This window comes from Mustelus asterias, chromosome 10, assembly GCF_964213995.1.
Source record: "Mustelus asterias chromosome 10, sMusAst1.hap1.1, whole genome shotgun sequence".
NCBI lineage: Eukaryota > Metazoa > Chordata > Chondrichthyes > Carcharhiniformes > Triakidae > Mustelus > Mustelus asterias.
This window is the reverse complement of record NC_135810.1, coordinates 28,398,429-28,420,363: the sequence shown is the minus strand read 5'-3', so window position 1 is coordinate 28,420,363 and position 21,935 is coordinate 28,398,429.

The following is a 21,935-nucleotide window of genomic DNA, read 5'->3' as shown; positions in this document are numbered from 1 at the left end:
CAACCTGCACATCTTTGGACTGTGGAAGGAAACCAGAGCACCTAACAGAAACCGATGCAGACATGGGAGAATATGAAAACTCTACACAGACAATCATCCAAGGTTGGATTTGAACCCAGGTTCCTGGTGCTGTGAGGCAGCAGTGCTAACTACTGTGCCGCTCTGTTCAAAACCACATAGTAGCTGTCTAGCCAACTGAGCTAACTGACCATCCTCACCCTCAAACCCACCTGAAGCCTCATTTAAAATAAACATCTGCCTGAGGAAGATCACAGCCTAGCAATTAGGAAGTTAGGAAGTGCAGTTAAGTCAAGGATTTCTGCTCATAAAGGTGGGACATAATTAAATCAGTATCGAATTATACAAAATATGAAACATGCAAATAATCACAGTGAGGGGGTGAGAAAAAGGATAAAAGGTTGGTGTGAGAACAAATATTTTAAAATTTGAATTAAGTCTGATCAACCTGTATACCAAGCTTGGAAGTGTAACTCATTTGAATTCTCAACAACACCATGGAGGTTTTGTCCTAAATATTCCTGTTAAATGACTGCATAACAATTTTCTGCTTACTAACTCCGTGAGACCTAGCATTCAGTGTTGTGAACCCTATTAATCCGAAGAGTAGATTATAAGTGAAAACATACATAATTACCCCATTACTAACAATTATCTTTCTTTTAAACGATATCTAAGTGCAAAAAAGAGTGGATTTTCTGAATTATGAATTCCAAGCTCCAAGCCCACCATGAGTTACAAGTGTTGGCTGTAAGCATATTGACCCGAATCTTCCCATTGTATTGCTTCTCTGCTCCAAATCACTTCTCAGCGTTTTGGCTAAGATCAAGCATCAGATCAAGCCCAAGATGTGAGGCAATGCATCATCATGTCAGCTTGGATCGTGTTTGTCTCTCTTGTGGGGACCATGAATTGGATTCAATTGGATTTTGAATTTGTTTTTTGGAGCAAGCAAGGAATGGGTTTGGGTTTACCCAGTCTATTCTGAGCAAAGGCGTTGTAACTTTATGGATGGAATAAAAAAATAAAAAATAAAAATCTCTCCTCCTAATTTTTATCCAATGCCAGGGCTCCAGATTTCTCACCTGAACTTCAGAACAGGTTATATGAAAAATGCAGAACGTACTCATTCCCAGAATCCTTTTCCTTAGCGTAGGATTGTTGAGGAAAGCCAAGCTAAGCTCCCTTTTCAGGGCATTGGTTGTCGTACTTTGGTAAGTCTGTGTTCACTAACACACTGAAAAACTTTGAGATATTTAAATAGTTTTTCAGTATGTTAGTGAATGAGTGTAAGTGAGATAAGTGGTTAGGTGGCAGGGTGGCAACTGGGTAGGGCAATAGGGTTGTATGGTGGGTCATTTGGCAGTGGGGCTGGGGAGGGTGTCAGTTATATAATTACCCAGGAGCTAAATATGTACTTTTTCCTGTCTAACCTTTTTTAACAATCAATTCATGGGGTGTGGGCGCCACTGACTCGGCCAGCATTTAATGTCCATCCCTAATTGCTCTTGAGAATGTGGTGATGAACTGCTTCTTTAACAGTTGCAATCCATGTGGTGTAGATACACCCACAGTGCTGTTCAGGAAGGAGTTTAAGGATTTTGACCCAGCGTAATTAAGTCAGCAACCTCCGAAGTTTCTGACATTAACTCAGACTTTGTCGGAGGGGCCTAGATTCAAGGGAATTGCTCATCAGAAGTCAAAATGTACTGGACAATTCTGCAGTCACCTTGCATTGGGACATTCAAGGGGTCGCCTTGCACATCATCTGGGGTACTTCTGGGTGCAAATCTTCCAGAGACCAGCAAATCTGGGCCATTGCCTTGAATCTTCTGATGGTCAGAACAACACAATCTGGATGTGTGGAACTTACCTGGATACTTACCCAGTTTAATCATTGTGTAATTTATTGACTGATCTTCACCACCCCTATTCCTCCCTCCCCAACTCGAATTCTCCAGCCTTCCCACCCAACTGTCCCCAAATCCAAGCTGCCCACATCCCCAATCACCCCCCCCCCCATCCACCCCGCCCCAACCTGACTACCCCCACTCGACTACAATCTGACCCAAACCAACTACACTCCCAATCCAGCTACACACTGAACTCAACCTGACTAACTCCCTAACTGCACTAGCCCTCTGACTTGACAGCTCCTCAACTGACTATCTGACCCAATTGACTATCCCTGACCTGCCTACACACTCAGTTAGCCACTCACCCATTCCCACTCACTCTCCCACTCTTATAAAATTATAAAATTACTTATAAAATTCGAACAGGGTTTGACAGGGTAGATTCAGAAATAATGTTCCGAATGGTGGGGGAGTCCAGAACTAGGGGCCATAGTTTAAGGATAAGGGGTAAACCTTTTAGAACTGAGGTGAGGAGAAATTTCTTCACCCAGAGGGTAGTGAATGTGTGGAATTCACTACTATAGAATGTAGTTGAGGCCAAAATATTGTCTGATTTCAAGAAGAAATGAGATACAGCTCTTGGGCTAAAGGGATGGATCAAGGGATATGGGAGAGAGGGGGGGTCAGGATATTCAATTCGATGACCAGCCATGGTCGAAATGAATGACGGAGCAGGCTTGAAGGGCCGAATGGCCTACTCATGCTTCTAGTTTCTATGTTTCACTCACTCACCTACTCACTCACCTGCTCACTCACTCACACTCACACTCACTCACCCACCCCACTCACCCACCTCACTCACCCACCTCACTCACTCACTCACTCACTCACTCACTCACTCACTCACTCACTCACTCACTCACTCACTCACTCACTCACTCACTCACTCACTCACTCACTCACTCACTCACTCACTCACCCATTAATTAACTCATTAGCTCCTTGAAAGATTTGAGGTCTTTAAAAATCTACCTGAATAAAGCAACACACAAGCAGACTCAGAGACAATATTTTTATACACACTAGTTTGTTTCTACATCTATGCCTTGCCCTCCATTGGGAGACAATTAGCCACATAGTCAATTTCCCATACAATAATCTCTGGGGTGATAATTATATCCGGTCCTTGCTTTCCCATCTAGAGTATGTACATTTTAGCCTTGTGAGAAAACTGGGGAGACTCACCTACTAGAAATGAAAATTAACTCAGCACTAAAGTATTTGCCATGGGTGTACTCTTTTAAATATTTGATATCTAAGTCTGCCATGTGACTGTATATAGGGACCATTTCGATTTGTTTTTTCCTATGCTTGCTTCCAGAAGGAAGCTTTAACAGTGAGTATCCAAGAGCTGTTTAATTTGCCAGTTTGTTTTTTTGCAGTCTTCCTTGCATTTTTTGCATACAACAAATTACTTTTGCAAAAGACTGAAAAGAGAGGTGTGAATTAAATTTGACCGTACCACAGGTGTACTTGCCTTATCTGGTGCTGCCCAACAAGGGCACGGCCTTCAGACCCAAGAACATCTATTGGGAAACTGAAAGAATCAGTTCATTTTATTTTTCATTGACATCAATGAGAAATGCAATCATCAGCGTTGTCAGACAGGACGCCAATTTGATCCTGTCAGTTTCTCTCTGGGCAGGTAGGTTAACATTATTCACATTCTGTGATTTGGGATTCCAGAGACAGCAAAGCATCCAGAACTCTGCTCCAGATGCCTATTGAAGCTGGAAGGTATACCGCAAGACTGCATCTGCCCTAATTAATTTCAGGCAGGTTATTTACTGCGAACAAGTGGAGGACTTTCTCAACCCATCAGCCCGGTTTGGCTTGACCCTCAGTTCTGGAAATGAAGTGCCAATGTTATTCATCTCTCCCAGTAAGGTTTATTTATGTTAAAGCTTATTCAATTCCAATATGTGAGAGGGGAGAGCTACAGAACAAAGCGATCTGGGGGTACAGGTTCATAGCGCCTTGAAAGTGGAGTCACAGGGGACAGAATGGTGAAGAAGGCATTCAGCATGCTTGGTTTCATTGGTTAGAACATTGAATACAGGAGTTGGGACGTCTTGTTGAAGTTGCACAAGACATTGGTAAGGCCACACTTGGAATACTGTGTACAGTTCTGGTCACCCTATTATAGAAAGAATATTATTAAACTAGAAAGAATGCAGAAAAGATTTACTAGGATGCTACCGGGAATTGATGGTTTGAGTTATAAGGAGAGGTTGGATAAACTGGGAAATTTTTCTCTGGAGCATAGGAGGCTGAGCGGTGATCTTATAGAGGTCTATAAAATAATGAGGAGCATAGATCAGCTAGATAGTCAATATCATTTCTCAAAGGTCAGGGAGTCTAACACTAGAGGGCATGGGTTTAAGGTGAGGGGGTAGAGATACACAAGGGTCCAGAGGGACAATTTTTTCACTCAGAGGGTGGTGAGTGTCTGGAACAAGCTGCCAGAGGTAGTAGTAGAGGTGGGTACAATTTTGTCTTTTAAAAAGCGTTTAGACAGTTACATGGGTAAGATGGGTATAGAGGGATATAGGCCAAATGTGGGCAATTGGGACTAGCTTAGTGGTTTAAAATAAAAGGTCAGCATGGACAAGTTGGGCCAAAGGGCCTGTTTCCATGTTGTAAACCTCTGTGACTCAATGACTCTATGACGTGGCAAGTTTATAAGATACACTGGAAATTTAAATTATGTAATTCCAGATCCTATTCTGACATCTAATTGGTATTACACTCAAATTATAAAGGTTAATTTTGTGAGACTGGCGGGGAAATCAGTGGAATGGACAAAAAGACAAGTGAGTGAGTTGATCAAGAAAAAGAAGTTCAGGAACAAAAATGGTTGCTAAGCACAGTTAGAGAGAAAAAGATAATCAAGTACGGACTTTGGAAATGAAGACCCGACAGACACCTTGTCCTGACAATGATTGAAGGGGAAATTGAGGATAAGAACAGTGGAGGAAGAAGAAAAATTGTATGAGTAGATAACATTGAGATGAAGAAAGCCAGAGGAGTGGTAAGATGATGCCAATGATCCTTCTAAGGCTAAGGTGACAACAAATGAAGGAGAGGAAAAATCAGGGCCAGGATTCTCCTAAAAGAATTCTGTGTGTCAAATTTGTGTGAAAACTGGAGCAACCCCCTCACTGGTTTTTCAGCAGGATTTTCAAAATGAATCTCCCACACTCTGTGCACTGCAGAGTGCACTAGCGTGAATATCATTAAAAATCAGGGGCTTATTCCCACTGAAGAGGCCAGCAGTATAGTGCTGAGCGGGCCATTGCGCATGCGCTGATCTGTCATAGCGGACATCAGCACATGCACAGGAGTTCCACACTGCCAGCCTCCCGATCGCTGGCCCGCTCAAACGATGGCCAGCACAGCAACTCTGGACTGCTGTCCCTCTGATACCCCCACCCCTCTGACTGTTGGCCACCCGGACATGTCCAGGCCAGCCTCTAACCCACTCCCCACCCAGCCCACCTCCACCTCCCCGCAGTGTCAACCCCCACCCCATCCCGCCCCCCCCCCCCCCCATAGTCCTGACCCCTCCCAGCAGGCTAACACACTTCTCACTTCAATGGTCAGCCCTGATGACTGGCCTCCTGTCACTGCCAAGTGCAGAGTGGGAGTGGGACCCCCCACCACTACAGATCCCCCCGCCCCCCCCACCAGAGGCCCTGCCTGCTGGCACTGACCAGGGGGAACCTCCCTTACCTCTGAACTGGGGAACCTCCCTTCACTCCAGTGGGGTTGGGCCCACCAGTTCGCCGCTAGTGGGGAACTGTTGTAAACCCAGCTGGGGTGAAACACCCCTGGACGGGGGAAGGGGGAGACACTTGCATGCTCGCAAATGAAATGCAAATTCTCATTTAAATAATTTATTCAGCTCTGTGCCGATTTCTGGCGCGGAGCTGATGACGCCAGATATCCAGAGGCCAGAGACTTGTGGAGGCCGTGGCGCCCAGCAGGAAGCCACTAAATGGCTTCCACCGATGTCTCCCAGCCTGCTGCGTTGCTAGGGCAGCGCAGCAGGCTGGGAGAATTACACCCCAAGAGTGAAACGTAATTGCTCCCCATACACAGAAATCAATCTGCATTCCATGGCCAAAGGCATTGTCATGATGTGGAGATGCCGGCGTTGGACTGGGGTGAACACAGTAAGAAGTTTAACAACACCAGGTTAAAGTCCAACAGGTTTATTTGGTAGCAAAAGCCACACTATGACATTGTACCAGGGCATAAAAGCAAAATATTGCAGATGAAAATAATCTGAATAAAAATGAGAAAATTCTGGAAATAAAATTTATTTATTCGTCACAAGTGGGCTTACATTAACACCACAATGAAGTTACTGTGAGAATCCCCTAGTCGCCACATTCCAGCACCAGTTCGGGTACCCTGAGGGAGAATTTAGCATGGCCAATGCACCTATCCAGCACATCTTTCGGAGTGTGGGAGGAAACTGAAGCACCCGGAGGAAACCCAGGCAGACACTGGGAGAATGTCCAGACTCCGCACTCAACAGCTTTAGCAGCATCTGCGGAGAGAAACAGAAGAATAATTATCTTTCATCAGAACTATCTATTGACATGTAATAAATATTAAGGAAGGACAGAATGGAAAAGGTGTGATGGTGGAAGAGAGAATTCATGCTGTGAAGTTGCTGAACTCAATGTTCAGCCCAAAAGGCTGTAAAGTGCCCAATCGGAAGATGAGGTGCTATTTGCATTGGGCTTCACTGAAACATTACAACAGACCAAGGATGGACATGTGGACATGAGAGTGGGATGGTGTGTTTGCAGATGGATCAAAGGTGTTCGGCAAAGCAGTCAATCAGTTTGTGTTTGGTCTCTCTGATATAGAGCAGACTGCATTGGGAGCAGCGAATGCAATAGACCAAATTGGAGCGCTGCTTCACCTGAAAGGAATGTTTGGGACCTTGGGATGTTGAGCAGGGAGGAGGTAAAGGTGCAGGCATTGCACCTTCTATGATAGCGTGGGAACCTGCTGTGGGCAGGGGTGAGGTGTTGGGTGTGATGGAGTGAACCAGTGTATTCCAGAAGGAACAGTCTCTGCGGAATCCTGACAGGGGGAGAGAGGAGAAGATGTGTTTGGTGGTGGCATCATGCTGGAGTTGATGGAAATGGCAGCGGATGATCCTTTGAATGCGGAAGCTGGTGGGGTGAAAAGTGAGGACAAGAGAGACCTATCCTGGTTCTGGGGGAGATGGGGTGAGAGCAGTGGGGATTGGTCAGCCATGTTTGAGAGTCCTGTCAACCACAGTGGGTGGGATTAAGGAAGATATATCAGCAGCGCCATTTTGGAAAGTGGCATCATCAGAACAGATGTGATGCAAGTGAAGGAGCTGAGCGAATGGGATGGAGTCCTGACAGAACGTTGGTTGTGAAGTGATATAGTTGAGGTAGCTGTGGAAGTCAGTGGGCTTGTAATGGATACGAGGGGACACCCTACCACCAGAAATGGAGACAGAGAGGTCGAGGAAGAGAAGGGAAGTGTTGGAAATGGACCATATGAAGGTGATAGAGGGATGAAATTGGAAGCGAAATAGATAAATTTTTCCAGGTCCAGATAAGAGCATGAAATGGCACTGAAATAATCGTCGATGTATCGGTAAAAGAGTTGCGGGAGAGGGCCCAGAGTAGCACTGGAACAAGAAATGTTCCACACATCCCATAAAGAGATAGGCATAACTAGGACCCATGTGGGTACTCAGAGCCACACTGGAGAAAATTAGACAAGTTAAAGAAGAAATTGATGAATGAGAGAACAAGTTCAGCCAGACGGAGGCGACTGGTGGTGGACGGAAATTGTTCAGACTTCTGATTGCAGAAGAAGCAGAGAGTGCTTAGACCACCCTGGTGAGTAATAGAGTTATAGAGGCACTGGACATGCGTGGTAAAGAGGAGGTGGTTTGGGCCAGGGAACTGGAAGTTAATATGATGTAGAGCATCAGAATGATCGTGGGTGTATGTAATAAGGGACTGGGCAAGAGGAGAGAGAATGAAGTCAAGATAGGAAAAAATGAGTTCAGTGGGGCAGGAACAGGCTAACATGATGGGCCTACCAGTATAGTCCTGTTTGTGGATTTTGAGAAGGAGGTAGAAGCAGGCTGTTCGGGGTTGAGAGACTGAAGTTGGAACTTGTAGAGGGAAGATCTCCAGCGGAGATGAGTTCAGCGACAGTCCTGGAAACAATGGCTTGATGTTCAGTGGTGGGGTCATGGTCCAGGGAGAGGTAGGAGAAAGCATTCGAGAGTTGATGTTGATGTTGAGCTAAGTCATAGACATCAAATTGGGACTGGGACAAAGATTTATAATGACAAGTGAATGGTTGTTTAGGGTTACACTTGAAAAACTGAATGTAGGTGATCAGTAGTTGCCCAAACTCCATTTTTGTCTCCCCAAAGTAGAGGAGACAACATTGTGAATAGCAAGTACATTGACCGAGATTCTCTCAGCTCAAGCAGCGCAGTGGGCCAGGAGACATTAGCAGGAGGCTCGTTGCAAGATTCACAACCAACTAGACGCTGGTTGTGAACCTGGCAAAATGCCTCCTGCTAATATCTCTTACTAATGCCTCGCAATCAACTCTGTACTGGAAATCGACAGGAGCGATTCTCCCATCCCGACGGGCACGTTTTGGTGCATTGGGATGGAAGAATTGTGTGTTGGTAATTTTGCGGGACTAGAGTAGCTCCCCACATTGGGGGGACTAGCGGGAGACCCTGCTGGAGTGAAGGGGTCAGACAGCAGGGGGGTGGTGCTCCCTAGGCATGGGCACCCTGCCAGTGCCAGCCTGTGCCCCCTGGCACTGCCCAAGGGGCAAAGTGCCCATGCATAGGGGGCACCTTAGCACAGCCCACCAGGCATTGGGCAGTGCCATGGGGGCGGGGCCTATTGAGAGTGTGGCCTAGGGGCAATCGGTGGGGGTGGGGGGCTTGCCGCTGCCACTCTGCAGACAGGATCGGTCTGGGCTGGAGGGAGGCCAGCGATTAGGGTGGGCTGGGGGTGGGGGGGGCCTACCCCCGGGTGGGGGGGGGGGGGTAATGCCGGCAGAGGTCTGCCACCCGGGATGGGGGGTCTGCTGGGGTGGGGGGGGGGGGGGGGGCGGCGGTGGTGGGAAGATCGCCACTGCTGGGTGGGGGGTGGCAGGGCTGACCCGGGAATTACTGCGGGGGCCGCGATCGATCTGGCCAGCAAACGGGGAGACTGCCAGATCGGGGCCACTGCGCATGCGCCGAGTTCTGGAGCTGTCGGATTCTGGCGTGAATAGGCCCCGCCCCCCGGGTTTTAATGAGATTCACGATTGTGACGTCTGCATTGCACAGAGTGTGGGATTCTCCAGTGGGAAGTTTAACTGAAAAAACAGTTTTCTCACCAATTCAGCACTTTTGGGAGAATTGCCCCCGATATTTCCAGATGATTAGTGGCCGGGCCGATATTCTCTGGGCTTGCTAGCATCTCCTCTGCCACTGGAGTGATTCCCACCAGTGAGGTTTACAACTGCTCCCCACTAATGGGGAACAGGCGGCCTCACCCTGCTGGTGTTCCCCCCGGGAGGTCAGGGGCAAAGGGGGGTTACCCCTTGAGCGGTGCCAGCCTGGCCTATTGGGGGCGTGATCAGTTGGGGAGGTGGGGGGGGGAACCCATTGACACTCTGCAAGTGGGATTGGTGGGAGAGTGAGGGGGGAGGGCAATCGGGGTTGGCAATTGGAGTGGGGGAGTTAGGCCTGACCATCAGGTTGGGGGCATCAGTGCTGGCCATGGGGGGGGGGGGGTGGTGGGACCTGGGGCTAGCCGGAGGGAGTAGTAGATTGGAGCAGGCCATTGGGGGGGGGGGGGGGGGGGGCAGGGGAGCGGTTGGAGTGTGAGTCAAGAATATTAGTGATGGGGCGGGGGGGTGTCGAGAAGGCCAGTGATCAGTAGGTTGCGGGTCTGGCCAGTATCATGGAAGGCCAGCGATCGGTTGCCCACCGTTGGGAGCGCCAGTGCGCATGTGCCGATCTCCACACTGATTGATCGGTGCATGCGTTGTGGCCCACTCAGCGCTATGCTGCCGGTCTCTCGGGCAGGAATAATTCCCGCCCCCACCTTTTGGAGTGAATCACTCTATGGCACTCCACATTATACAGAGTGTCAGAGATTCGTTCAAATAAGTATGCACAAAAAATGGGCAGGAAATACTCCCGTTTTCCCTCCCATTGGGCACCCAGTTTTGTTTTGGGAGAATCCCAGCCATTGAAAGAAATAAATGTAAATTGCCATTTTTACCAGAAAGAGTGTTTGGGGTTATAGACGGTGGGAAGAGAGGAAGTAGAAGGGCATTGTGGGAAAGGTGCTAAGTATTGGAGCTGGTGTTAGAGTGGGACCAGGGTTCACTGACTGATTGACCCCTTTGAAAGTGCTGAAAGTCAGGATGAGGTGGGGGAAGCAGGCATCACAATAATGAGATTATCCTTCTTGCCTGAAATGCCCAGTGTAATAGATGCCCAGTGTAATAGATGCCCAGTGTAATAGATGCCCAATGTAATGTAACTATCATTATCATAGAAATCATAGAAATCATAGAAACCCTACAGTGCAGAAGGAGGCCATTCGGCCCATCGAGTCTGCACCGACCACAATCCCACCCAGGCCCTACCCCCACATATTTTACCCTCTAATCCCTCTAACCTACGCATCCCAGGACTCTAAGGGGCAATTTTTAACCTGGCCAATCAACCTAACCCGCACATCTTTGGACTGTGGGAGGAAACCGGAGCACCCGGAGGAAACCCACGCAGACACGAGGAGAATGTGCAAACTCCACACAGACAGTGACCCGAGCCGGGAATCGAACCCGGGACCCTGGAGCTGTGAAGCAGCAGTGCTAACCACTGTGCTACCGTGCCGCCCGTCATGCTGATTGCTTTCTTGAGGCAGCAGGAAGTGTAGAGAATGCCCAATGCCCTGTGAAGCAGCAGTGCTAACCACCGTGCTACCGTGCTGTATTATCTTGTTCCTTACTCAACTAAAAAGCAAAGAAACATTTGTCAAGACATTAACCTGAATTTTATCAATCATGATGATGTGTCTGTAATGTATGTGCAGTTTTATTTATGGAAGATTCTTCTGGAGCCAATCTCCATGCTAGAATTCCAGGTACTTGCTCTCCTGGTTGGAAAAGCTCCATGATAAAAGCACAGAATCTGCTTTGTAGTTTCTTGCGATCTTGGGCTGAGCAGGAGCCATACCAAGCTGTGATGTAATCAGATAGAATGCTTTCTGTGGTGCATCTGTGAACGTTGGTGAGAGTCGTAGTGGACATACCAAATTTCCTTCGTCTTCTGAGAAAGTAGAGGTTTTGGTGGGCTTTATTAACTATAGTGTCGGCATGGGTATTGTTCTCCAAAATTAACTAATGATTAACACAAACATAGGAACAAACATTTTTGGAATATGCAATTCAGGAATAACTATTACATTGGACAATGAAAATATGACAGCCAATCTTTGGACAGCTGTAAAAATGATCCTTTAACAGTTCTCATTAAGCTTCCTGATGTTAGGGACGTGCAGAACTAGGGGTCACAGTCTATGAATAAGAGGTAAGCCACTCAGGGCTGAGTTGTTTAAAAAGGAAAGCCTGGGAACTACAGACCAGTGAGCCTCACATCTGCGGTGGGTAAGTTGTTGGAAGATATTTTGAGAGACAGGATCTACAGGCATTTAGAGATGCAAGGACTGATTAGGGACAGTCAGCATGGCATTGTGAATGGAAATTCATGTCTCACAAATTTGATTGAGTTTTTTGAAGAAGTAACCAAGAAGGTAGATGAGGGCAGTGCAGTTGATGTTGTCTACATGGACTTTAGCAAGACCTTTGACAAGGTACCACATGGTAGGTTGTTGCATAAGGTTAAATCTCATGGAATCCAGGGTGAGGTATCTAAATGGATACAAAATTGGCTTTTTGACAGAAGCCAGAAGGTGGTTGTAGAGGGTTGTTTTTCAAACTGGAGGCCTGTGACCAGTGGTGTGCCTCAGGGATCAGTGCTGGGTCCACTGTTATTTGTCATTTATATTAATGATTTGGATGAGAATATAGGAGGCATGGTTAATAAATTTGCAGATGACACCAAGATTGGTGGCATAGTGGACAGTGAAGAAGGTTATCTCGATTGCAATGGGATCTCTATCAATTGGGCCAATGGGTGACGAATGGCAGATGGAGTTTAATTTAGACAAATGCGAGGTGTTGCATTTTGGTAGATTGAACAATGGGAACGACTTACTCAGTTAATGGTAGGGTGTTGGGGAGAGTTACAGAACAAAGAGATCTAGGGGTACATGTTCATAGCTCCTTGAAAGTGGAGTCACAAGTGGACAGAATGGTGAAGAAGGCATTCGGCACGCTTGGTTTCATCAGTCGGAACATTGAATACAGGAGTTGGGACGTCTTGTTGAAGTTGTACAAGACATTGGTAAGGCCACACTTGAAATACTGTGTGCAGGTCTGGTCACCCTATTATAGAAAGAATATTATTAAACTAGAAAGAGTGCAGAAAAGATTTACTAGGATGCTACCGGGACTTGATGGTTTGAGTTATAAGGAGAGGCTGGATAGACTGGGACATTTTTCTCTGGAGCATAGGAGGGTGAGGGGTGATCTTATAGAGGTCTATAAAATAATGAGGGGCACAGATCAGCTAGATAGTCATTATCTTTTCCCAAAGGTGAAGGAGTCTAAAACTAGGGGGTATGGGTTTAGGGTGAGAGGGGAGAGATGCAAAAGTGCCCAGAGGGGCAATTTTTTCACAGAGGGTGGTGAGTGTCTGGAACAAGCTGCCAGAGGTAGTAGTAGAAGCAGGTACAATTTTGTCTTTTAAAAAGCATTTAGACAGTTACATGAGTAACTGAGAGGGATTATGGGCCAAATGCAGGCAATTGGGACAAGCTTCGGGGTTTTAAAAAAAAGGGCGGCATGGACAAGTTGGGCCGAGGGGCCTGTTTCCATTCTGTAAACCTCTATGACTCTGTGAAGAAGAACGTCTTCACTCAGAGAGTTGTGCACCTGTGGAATTCTCTACCACAGAAAGCTTTTGGGGCCAATTCATTTGATATGTTCAAGAGGGAGCTGGACGTGGCCCTTGCTTCTAAAGGGGTCAAGAGGTATGGAGAGAAAGTATGAGTGGGATACTGAAAGTGCATGATCAACCATGATCATATTGAATCGTGGTGCATTCTCCAAGGGTCGAATGGCCTACTCCGGCACCTATTTTCTATGTCTCTAAAGAGCCTTCTAAGTGGGACACGTTGTCAATGCAATTATAGAATATACTATATTTGGTAAAAACGACATGCCAACAGAGTAAAACTTGGTTTCGGGTAAGGACCTTGTGAGCACTGGTAACTTTGGTAATGGAACAATACAAGTAACTGCAATGGCTGAGGTCCTGCTGCAAGTTTAGTCACAGTTATAGCAAAGGAATCATTGCTGTCAACTGCAGTTGAACAATTGCTATGCAATGATATACCCCACTCCTTTAACTGAGGGAAGATACACTTAAGAGGCAAATGTGACAGGAAGATGTTTGCACATCATTACCACTACCTGTCTTTTATTCAAGATAACTTCATCTTGTTTTTTCTCAATATACTTTCCTCTGTACTTCTGTATCCATAGCAATCCATAGCATAGGGGTGGCATGGTAGCACAGTGGTTAGCACTGCTGCTTCACAGCTCCAGGGACCTGGGTTTGATTCCCGGCTTGGGTCACTGTCTGTGTGGAGTTTGCACATTCTCCTCGTGTCTGCGTGGGTTTTCTCCGGGTGCTCTGGTTTCCTCCCACAGTCTAAAGATGTGCGGGTTAGGTTGATTGGCCATGCTAAAAAATTGCCCCTTAGTGCCCTAAGATGCATAGGTTAGAGGGATTAGCGGGTAAATATGTAGGGATATGGGGGTAGGGCCTGGGTGGGATTGTGGTCGGTGCAGACTCGATGGGCCCGGTGGCCTCTTTCTGCACTGTAGCGTTTCTATGATGATTCTATGAACCTCTCTTAATTTTCTTCAAGTCATATAATGCAATTTTCATCCATTGTGTGCAAAAATACAATTAATTCCCAGGCTGCTTGTTCTGTAGAGATTATGTTTTGACACATGTTGTTACGAGTGTCTCTCTTTTTCTCTCTAACACCATAGTACCTGCTATACTCTCTACTGTGTGAATGTATAAGCCTTTTATTCCAAATCTAGCTATTAACCTGTTATGTGACACACTGTTCTGCACAGAGCAGGGAATTGTAACTTCCAAAAATCGGTCAACTTGGGATGGGTGCAAATAAGAATGTAAAAAAATCTCATACCTGAACCTGACCCACATTGAAGCCGACTACGTCTGATGTAGACAGATACAAGATGGAGGATGAGTAATTTACCCATTCTCAGGAGACCAGTCCCAATTTAAATATTCAAATGTGACTGCAAGCCTCAGATTTTGTTCTCTGTTTCAGATTCACTGATAACTCAGTCTCAGGAATCCAGACCTTTAGGAGGGTATTAATTATAGAATGGTGTCTCTTAAAAGGGCATCAGGGTGTCACAGTAGTTAGCACTGCTGCCTCACAGCGCCAGGGCCTGGGTTCAGTCCCGGCCTCGGGTGACTGTATGGAGTTTGCATGTTCTTTCTGTGTCTGTGTGGGTTTCCACACTCTAAGATGTGCAGGTTAGGTGAATTGGCCATGCCAAATTGCCCCTAAGTGCCATGGGGACTAGCAGGGTAAATAGGTGGGGTTACAGAGATAGGACCTGGGATGGGATTGTTGCTGATGCAGACCAAATTGCCTCCTTCTGTAGAGATTCTCTGATTCTATGATTCTGTAAATAAGTCTTTGTAGTTAGTCTTCTGTAGGTTAAAGGCAAGTCTTTATTAGCTACTTGTAACTATATATATATGTAACCCCCTGCTGACCACTATATGGGGCTACTATTTAAATATTCAATCAACAGGATCCCGAATTCCTAGTGGTTGATGTTGATTTGGCTAATTCCCTGTTTACCCATAAATGTCAGTACTGTAATCGGAATATCAAAAATAAATTTAATAACACATATCATTAACAGACATAAAACAGTGAGCTCTGATCTATAACTGTTGGGGGCCCTCCGTTGGTGCACATATGGGGAAACTCATCCTCAGTAACACATTTGTAGATACTGTTCCAGTTGGACTGTATAGTCCCCACCAGTTACTCACGACACCCACACACAGTCCAGGAGAGACACACGTGTGGAAGATGATGCCGCAGGAGGCAGAGGTGCCGCGAGCTATCCATGCAGCAACGTAGGTCGAGTGCGCTGAAGGCTGTCCTCCTCGTCGGTAATGAAAAGAACAGGCAGGGGAACGCCTGGCTGCCTCTCCCTCCAAACCGAATTCTCACTCCCTGGAAAAAGCTCTCTCTCTGCAGCTGCTTCACTTCCTGGCGCCTTTTTTTTCCTCCCGCCCCCAGAGCAATCCCATTGGCCCAGCCCACATCACTCAACCAACAACATCCTGTTCACAGCACCCGCCCGGCAAACAGGACACTGAAACCCACCAGGGACAAAGAACACTGGTAACTGTCTTCCCCACAAATTTTCCTCAGTCCCTTACATATATATGTACAGTAAAAGGTACAGGCAAGGAGCTTTCTCCATGTCTAGGTCTTCATATGCCTCAGCTCAATGCCACACAAGGTTTGGGTCATGTCATGTTAGTCATGTATTTGACAGATGTAATGCTACACCTCCCTCTAAGCTTTTGAGTATGCTTTCATCCTGTTCCTCCATTGCTTGTTGTACCACATGTGGACAGGTCAGTGGTTGCTTTGATCAGTGACTGCTGCCATTGCAAATCATTTCTTATGGGGTGGACAAAGATTGAATTTGTCTTCTGGGCCCTTCTTCCTCTTCTTTTGTTGTGTGGGCCAAGTAACCCACCGAGGCTCCTTCAACAGCGCGTTCCAAACTCACAACCTCTACCACCTAGAAGGACAAGAACAGCAGATGCATGGCAATACAATCGCCTTCAATTTTCCCTCCAACCACACACCATCCTGAGGGGAGACAATGGCCCAGTGGAATTATCACTAGACTATTAATCGAGAAGCTCAGCTAATGTTCTGGAACCCGGGTTTGAATCTCACCGCGGCAAATGGTGGAATTTGAATTCCATAAAGAATATCTGGAACTAAGCATCTACTGATGACCATGAAACCATTGTCGATTGTCAGAAAAACCCATCTGGTTCACTAATGTCCTTTAGGGAAGGAAATCTGCTATCCTTACCTGGTCTGGCCTACATGTGACTCCAGAGCCACAGCAATGTGGTTGACTCTCAACTGCACTCAAGTGCAATTAGGGATGGGCAATAAATGCTGATGTGGAGATGCCAGCGTTGGACTGGGTTAAGCACAGTAAGAAGTCTCACAACACCAGGTTAAAGTCCAACAGGTTTATTTGGTAGCAAATACCATAAGCTTTCGGAGCACTGCTCCTTCGTCAGATGGAGTGGATATCTGCTCTCAAACAGTGCACAGACACAGAAATCAAGTTACAGAATACTAATTAGAATGCGAAACTCTCCAGACAGCCAGGTCTTAAAGGTACAGACAATGTGGGTGGAGGGAGCATTCAACACAGGTTAAAGAGATGTGTATCGTCTCCAGACAGAACAGCTAGTGAGATTCTGCAAGATCAGGGGGAAAGCTGTGGGAGTTACTGATAATGTGACATAAATCCAACATCCCGGTTTAGGCCGTCCTCATGTGTGCGGAACTTGGCTATCAGTTTCTGCTCAGCGACTCTGCGCTGTCGTGTGTCGTGAAGGCCGCCTTGGAGAACGCTTACCTGAAGATCCAAGGCTGAATGCCCGTGACTGCTGAAGTGCTCCCCCACAGGAAGAGAGCAGTCTTGCCTGGTGATTGTCGAGCAGTGTTCATTCATCCGTTGTCGTAGCGTCTGCATGGTTTCCCCAATGTACCATGCCTCGGGACATCCTTTCCTACAGCGTATCAGACAACGTTGGCCGAGTTGCAAGAGTAGGTACCGTGTACCTGGTAGATGGTGTTCTCACGTGAGATAATGGCATCCGTGTCGATGATCCGGCACGTCTTGCAGAGGTTGCTGTGGCAGGGTTGTGTGGTGTCGTGGTCACTATTTTCCTGAAGGCTGGGTAGTTTGCTGCGGACAATGGTCTGTTTGAGGTTGCATGGTTGTTTGAGGGCAAGAAGTGGGGGTGTGGGGATGGCCTTGGCAAGATGTTCGTCTTCATCAATGACATCCAGCTTCCACCCTAAACACGTAAAAGAAGCCATCCCCTACGGGCAAGCCCTCCGAATACACAGGATCTGCTCGGATGAGGAGGATCGCAACAGACACCTCCAGACGCTGAAAGATGCCCTCATAAGAACAGGATATGGCGCTCGACTCATCGATCAACAGTTCTGACGCGCCACAGCGAAAAACCGCACCGACCTCCTCAGAAGACAAACACGGGACATGGTGGACAGAGTACCCTTCGTCGTCCAGTACTTCCCTGGAGCGGAGAAGCTACGGCATCTCCTCCGGAGCCTTCAACATGTCATGGATGAAGACGAACATCTCGCCAAGGCCATCCCACCACCCCCACTTCTTGCCTTCAAACAACCATGCAACTTCAAACAGACCATTGTCCGCAGCAAACTACCCAGCCTTCAGGAAAATAGTGACCACGACACCACACAACCCTGCCACAGCAACCTCTGCAAGACGTGCCGGATCATCGACACGGATGCCATCATCTCACGTGAGAACACCATCTACCAGGTACACGGTACCTCCTCTTGCGACTCGGCCAATGTTGTCTACCTGATACGCTGCAGGAAAGGATGTCCCAAGGCATGGTACATTGGGGAAACCATGCAGACGCTACGACAACGGATGAATGAACACCGCTCGACAATCACCAGGCAAGACTGTTCTCTTCCTGTGGGGGAGCACTTCAGCAGTCATGGGCATTCAGCCTTGGATCTTCAGGTAAGCGTTCTCCAAGGCGGCCTTCACGACACACGACAGCGCAGAGTCGCTGAGCAGAAACTGATAGCCAAGTTCCGCACACATGAGGACGGCCTAAACCGGGATGTTGGATTTATGTCACATTATCAGTAACCCCCACAGCTTTCCCCCTGATCTTGCAGAATCTCACTAGCTGTTCTGTCTGGAGACAATACACATCACTTTAACCTGTGTTGAATGCTCCCTCCACCCACATTGTCTGTACCTTTAAGACCTGGCTGGCTGGAGAGTTTCGCATTCTAATTAGTATTCTGTAACTTGATTTCTGTGTCTGTGCACTGTTTGAGAGCAGATATCCACTCCATCTGACGTAGGAGCAGTGCTCCGAAAGCTTATGGTATTTGCTACCAAATAAACCTGTTGGACTTTAACCTGGTGTGAGACTTCTTACTGTGCAATAAATGCTGGCCAGCCAGTGACTCCCATGTCCATGAATAAATTTAATAAACCTAATTAGCACATTACTTCCTGTCCCCCTAGCATCAGATTTGGGCGGTACCCTGAAGATGCACTGGGGAATCCCTCTCGGAAGTTCCCAGGCAAGGGTTTACCCAGCTAATGTCTGGAAGCGCTAACTTCCACTGGACATATGAACTGCACTGGGAACCGTCTGAAGAAGCTGATGCACGAGCAAAGACTAGTTTGTATGCAAGAACAAATAGGGTTTTATTAGCAAAAGACTTGGAGCAGACCCACGCCGCTGAACTGGTCCAGACTGAGGCAGGGGGGTAGAGAGCAGTCGCCTTTATACCTGGACCGGGGGGGGAGGAGTCTCGGGTAGGGCTGGCAGGGATGTGTCCAGGCATGTCACATATACAGGTAATAAGCTAACAGTGGTTTACCACAGAAGCTATTTAAATTGTTAACTTCAGATGGTTCTGCCAGTTTTATACTAATAGATACTCTGAAAGAGTTAGGAGAAAAAAAGCATTTCTCGCTTAGGCTTAACTATTTTAATTAGACAGCCCAAGCCCCACACAGGACAACCCCCAACCACCCAACCCCTACACTTCCTTCAACCAAGCACTCCACCCCCCTCAATATTCCTCACTTTACATAAGATTCACCACACTCCCCCGACCCTCTCACTCACCTGACCATCCCACCCCTCAAACTGAATTGATCTAGTTAGTCAGTATGGAGTGACAATCCACCACTCATTTCCACTCCAACGAGGTTTTGGCCCTCTATTGCCATTCCTTTACTGTTATTAGGTGAAAATTCAGGAACTCCCTCCCTAACAGCACTGTGGGCGTTCCTACAACATGGACTGCAGCAATTCAAGAAGGCAGTGCACCACCACCTTGTCAAAGGGTAATTAGCAATGGTCAATAATGTTGGCCTAGACATCCCATGAAAGAATGAAGAAAATAATATATGGATGTTCATGTTTCAACAATGGGACCTTCATCCACACCATTTCACAATTGTAGCAGCCAATTTTTAAATTACTTTTTCATTTGTATCTCAAGCTTGCAAGTCTTTTCAGTTGGCTAGGCAACTATTTCAATAAGTTAAACATAGAACAGTACAGCACAGAACAGGCCCTTCGGCCCACAATGTTGTGCTGAGCTTTATCTGAAACCAGATAAACTGAAAGTTGCGTTGTTTTCATCTCAAAGTTATCTGCGGAACTCTTTAAATTATGTTGGCAACTTCATGTGAGCATTCCATTCTGTTCGCAATGTCTCTTGCATGGTCACTGATTGTTAGAGGGGCTTTAGATTGGTACCACTGGTCAGCGCAACATCGAGGACCAAAGGGCCTGTACTGCGCTGTAATGTTCTATGTTCTATCTATGTTCTATGTTGTTTAGACGTTTTCAGTTCATTTGTTAGATCTTCAATGCATTCTTAGAACTTTTCTTTGCTTTCAAGGTCTGCATTTGCTCTTCCATACTATGCACCACATCTATAATGCTGTTTAGGCTGGATTAGAGTTCAGTAATTTTGTCAGCTTTGGTTATTAATTCTGCGTTTAAGCAACTGTTACTTATCTTCAGCAATTCCTTCTCCTTTCCAGGCATTTCTCATGATTTTTACTGGAGATGTCTGATGCTTGGAGTTCCTAAAAGTTTAATTGAAGGTCTATCTTTGTTGAATTTGTTCGTACATGTTCATCACTTAAGCATTTCAAGTCCTATTTTAAGTGCTCTACTTCCTGTGAGTGACACTTCTGTTATCATCAGTTCCTGCTTTTCAAACTCATCGAATTCATCTTTTACATCTGAAAGTTGATTCTCTACACTGGTCAGTTCATCCTTGGCAGTGTGTAATTTGTGCTATCCGTCAAGCTCACATTCTGTAGTTGCACTTCTGCCAACTGTTTTTGAAAAACCTTGTGCTCTTTAGTCAGAACAGTTACATAGATTTGGATGATTAGAAGGATTAGAGGGGACATGAGGAAAAACATTTTCTACCTTCAGTGCATTGGTTTGTCACTGCTGATAACTCCACTAAATAGGTTTTTCTGAAGTAGCATTCTCTTTTTTGAGCATTCAACATTTTTTTGAGTTCATTTCTGCTTTGGAGAGAGAGTGTAGAGGAAATTAACAAGACTGTTTTTTCTTCTTGTTCATAGCTCTGCTGGAAGTTTTCTATGACTCTTTTTAAGCCCTGCACTCTCCTCAGCTTGAATATTAAAAGATTCATCAAAGACAGTTGTTATAGCTTGATCTTGGTTTCAGTTGGAGCTCGACACAACATCGTGGGCCAAAGGGCCTGTTCTGTGCTGTACTGTTCTATGTTCTATTAGCTCTTGAAGCTTGTTGCAGTTTCATCAATGCATTGCATTGGGGTAACATGGTTTACAAAATCAGCAAACCAGTATAAAAAGGCCATAATCCTGGTTTCCTCGAATATTTTTACAGTGGCCTGGTGTACTCTGGTTATGGGAAAGTATCACTTCTCAAGGATGCCGCATTTTCTGTTGGATTTGGTCCTTGAGTTAGTCCAAATTGAGTTGGAGGTGTTGAATTGTTATTCATGTTGAAGATTTTTAGAAGTATGATTTAAGAGGGCGGCACGGTAGCACAGTGGTTAGCATTGCTGCTTCACAGCTCCAGGAACCTGGGTTCGATTTCCGGCTTGGATCACTGTCTCTGTGGAGATTGCACATTCTCCTCGTGTCTGCGTGGGTTTCCTCTGGGTGCTCCGGTTTCCTCCCACAGTCCAAAGATGTGCGGGTTAGGTTGATTGGCCATGCTAAAATTGCCCCTTAGTGAACTGAGATGCATAGGTTAGAGGAATTAGCGGGTAAATATATAGGCATATGGGGATAGGGCCTGGGTGGGATTGTGGTCGGTGCAGACTCGATGGGCCAGATGGCCTCTTTCTGCACTGTAGGGTTTCTATGATTCTATGAAGAGCTTACGGGCTTTCAAGATGATGGCACCATTCACTGCCATGCAAAGGGGGAGGTGATGGCCTCGGGGGAGGTGATGGCCTAGTGGTATTATCACTAGACTATTAATCCAGAAACTCGGCTAATGTTCTGGGGACCAGAGTTCGAATCCCACCACAGCAGATGGTGGAATGTGAATTCAATTATAAAAATCTGGAATTAAGAATCTACTGATGACCATGAAACCATTGTTGATCGTCAGGAAAAAAACCATCTAGCTCACTAATGTCCTTTTGGGAAGGAAATCTGCCATCCTTACCTGGTGTGGCCTACATGTAAGACTCGAGAGCCGTACCAATGTGGTTGACTCTTAACTGCCCTCAAGGGCAACTAGGGATGGGCAATGAACGCTGGCCAGCCAGCTACACCCATGTCGCATGAACGAATAAGAAAAAGGATTTCCCATATATGCCATTTTTGGTGGTTTCTGCAAAATATCAAGAGTGCACTTCGTGAAGAAAATTTTTAAACAATGACTTCCTGGGTTCG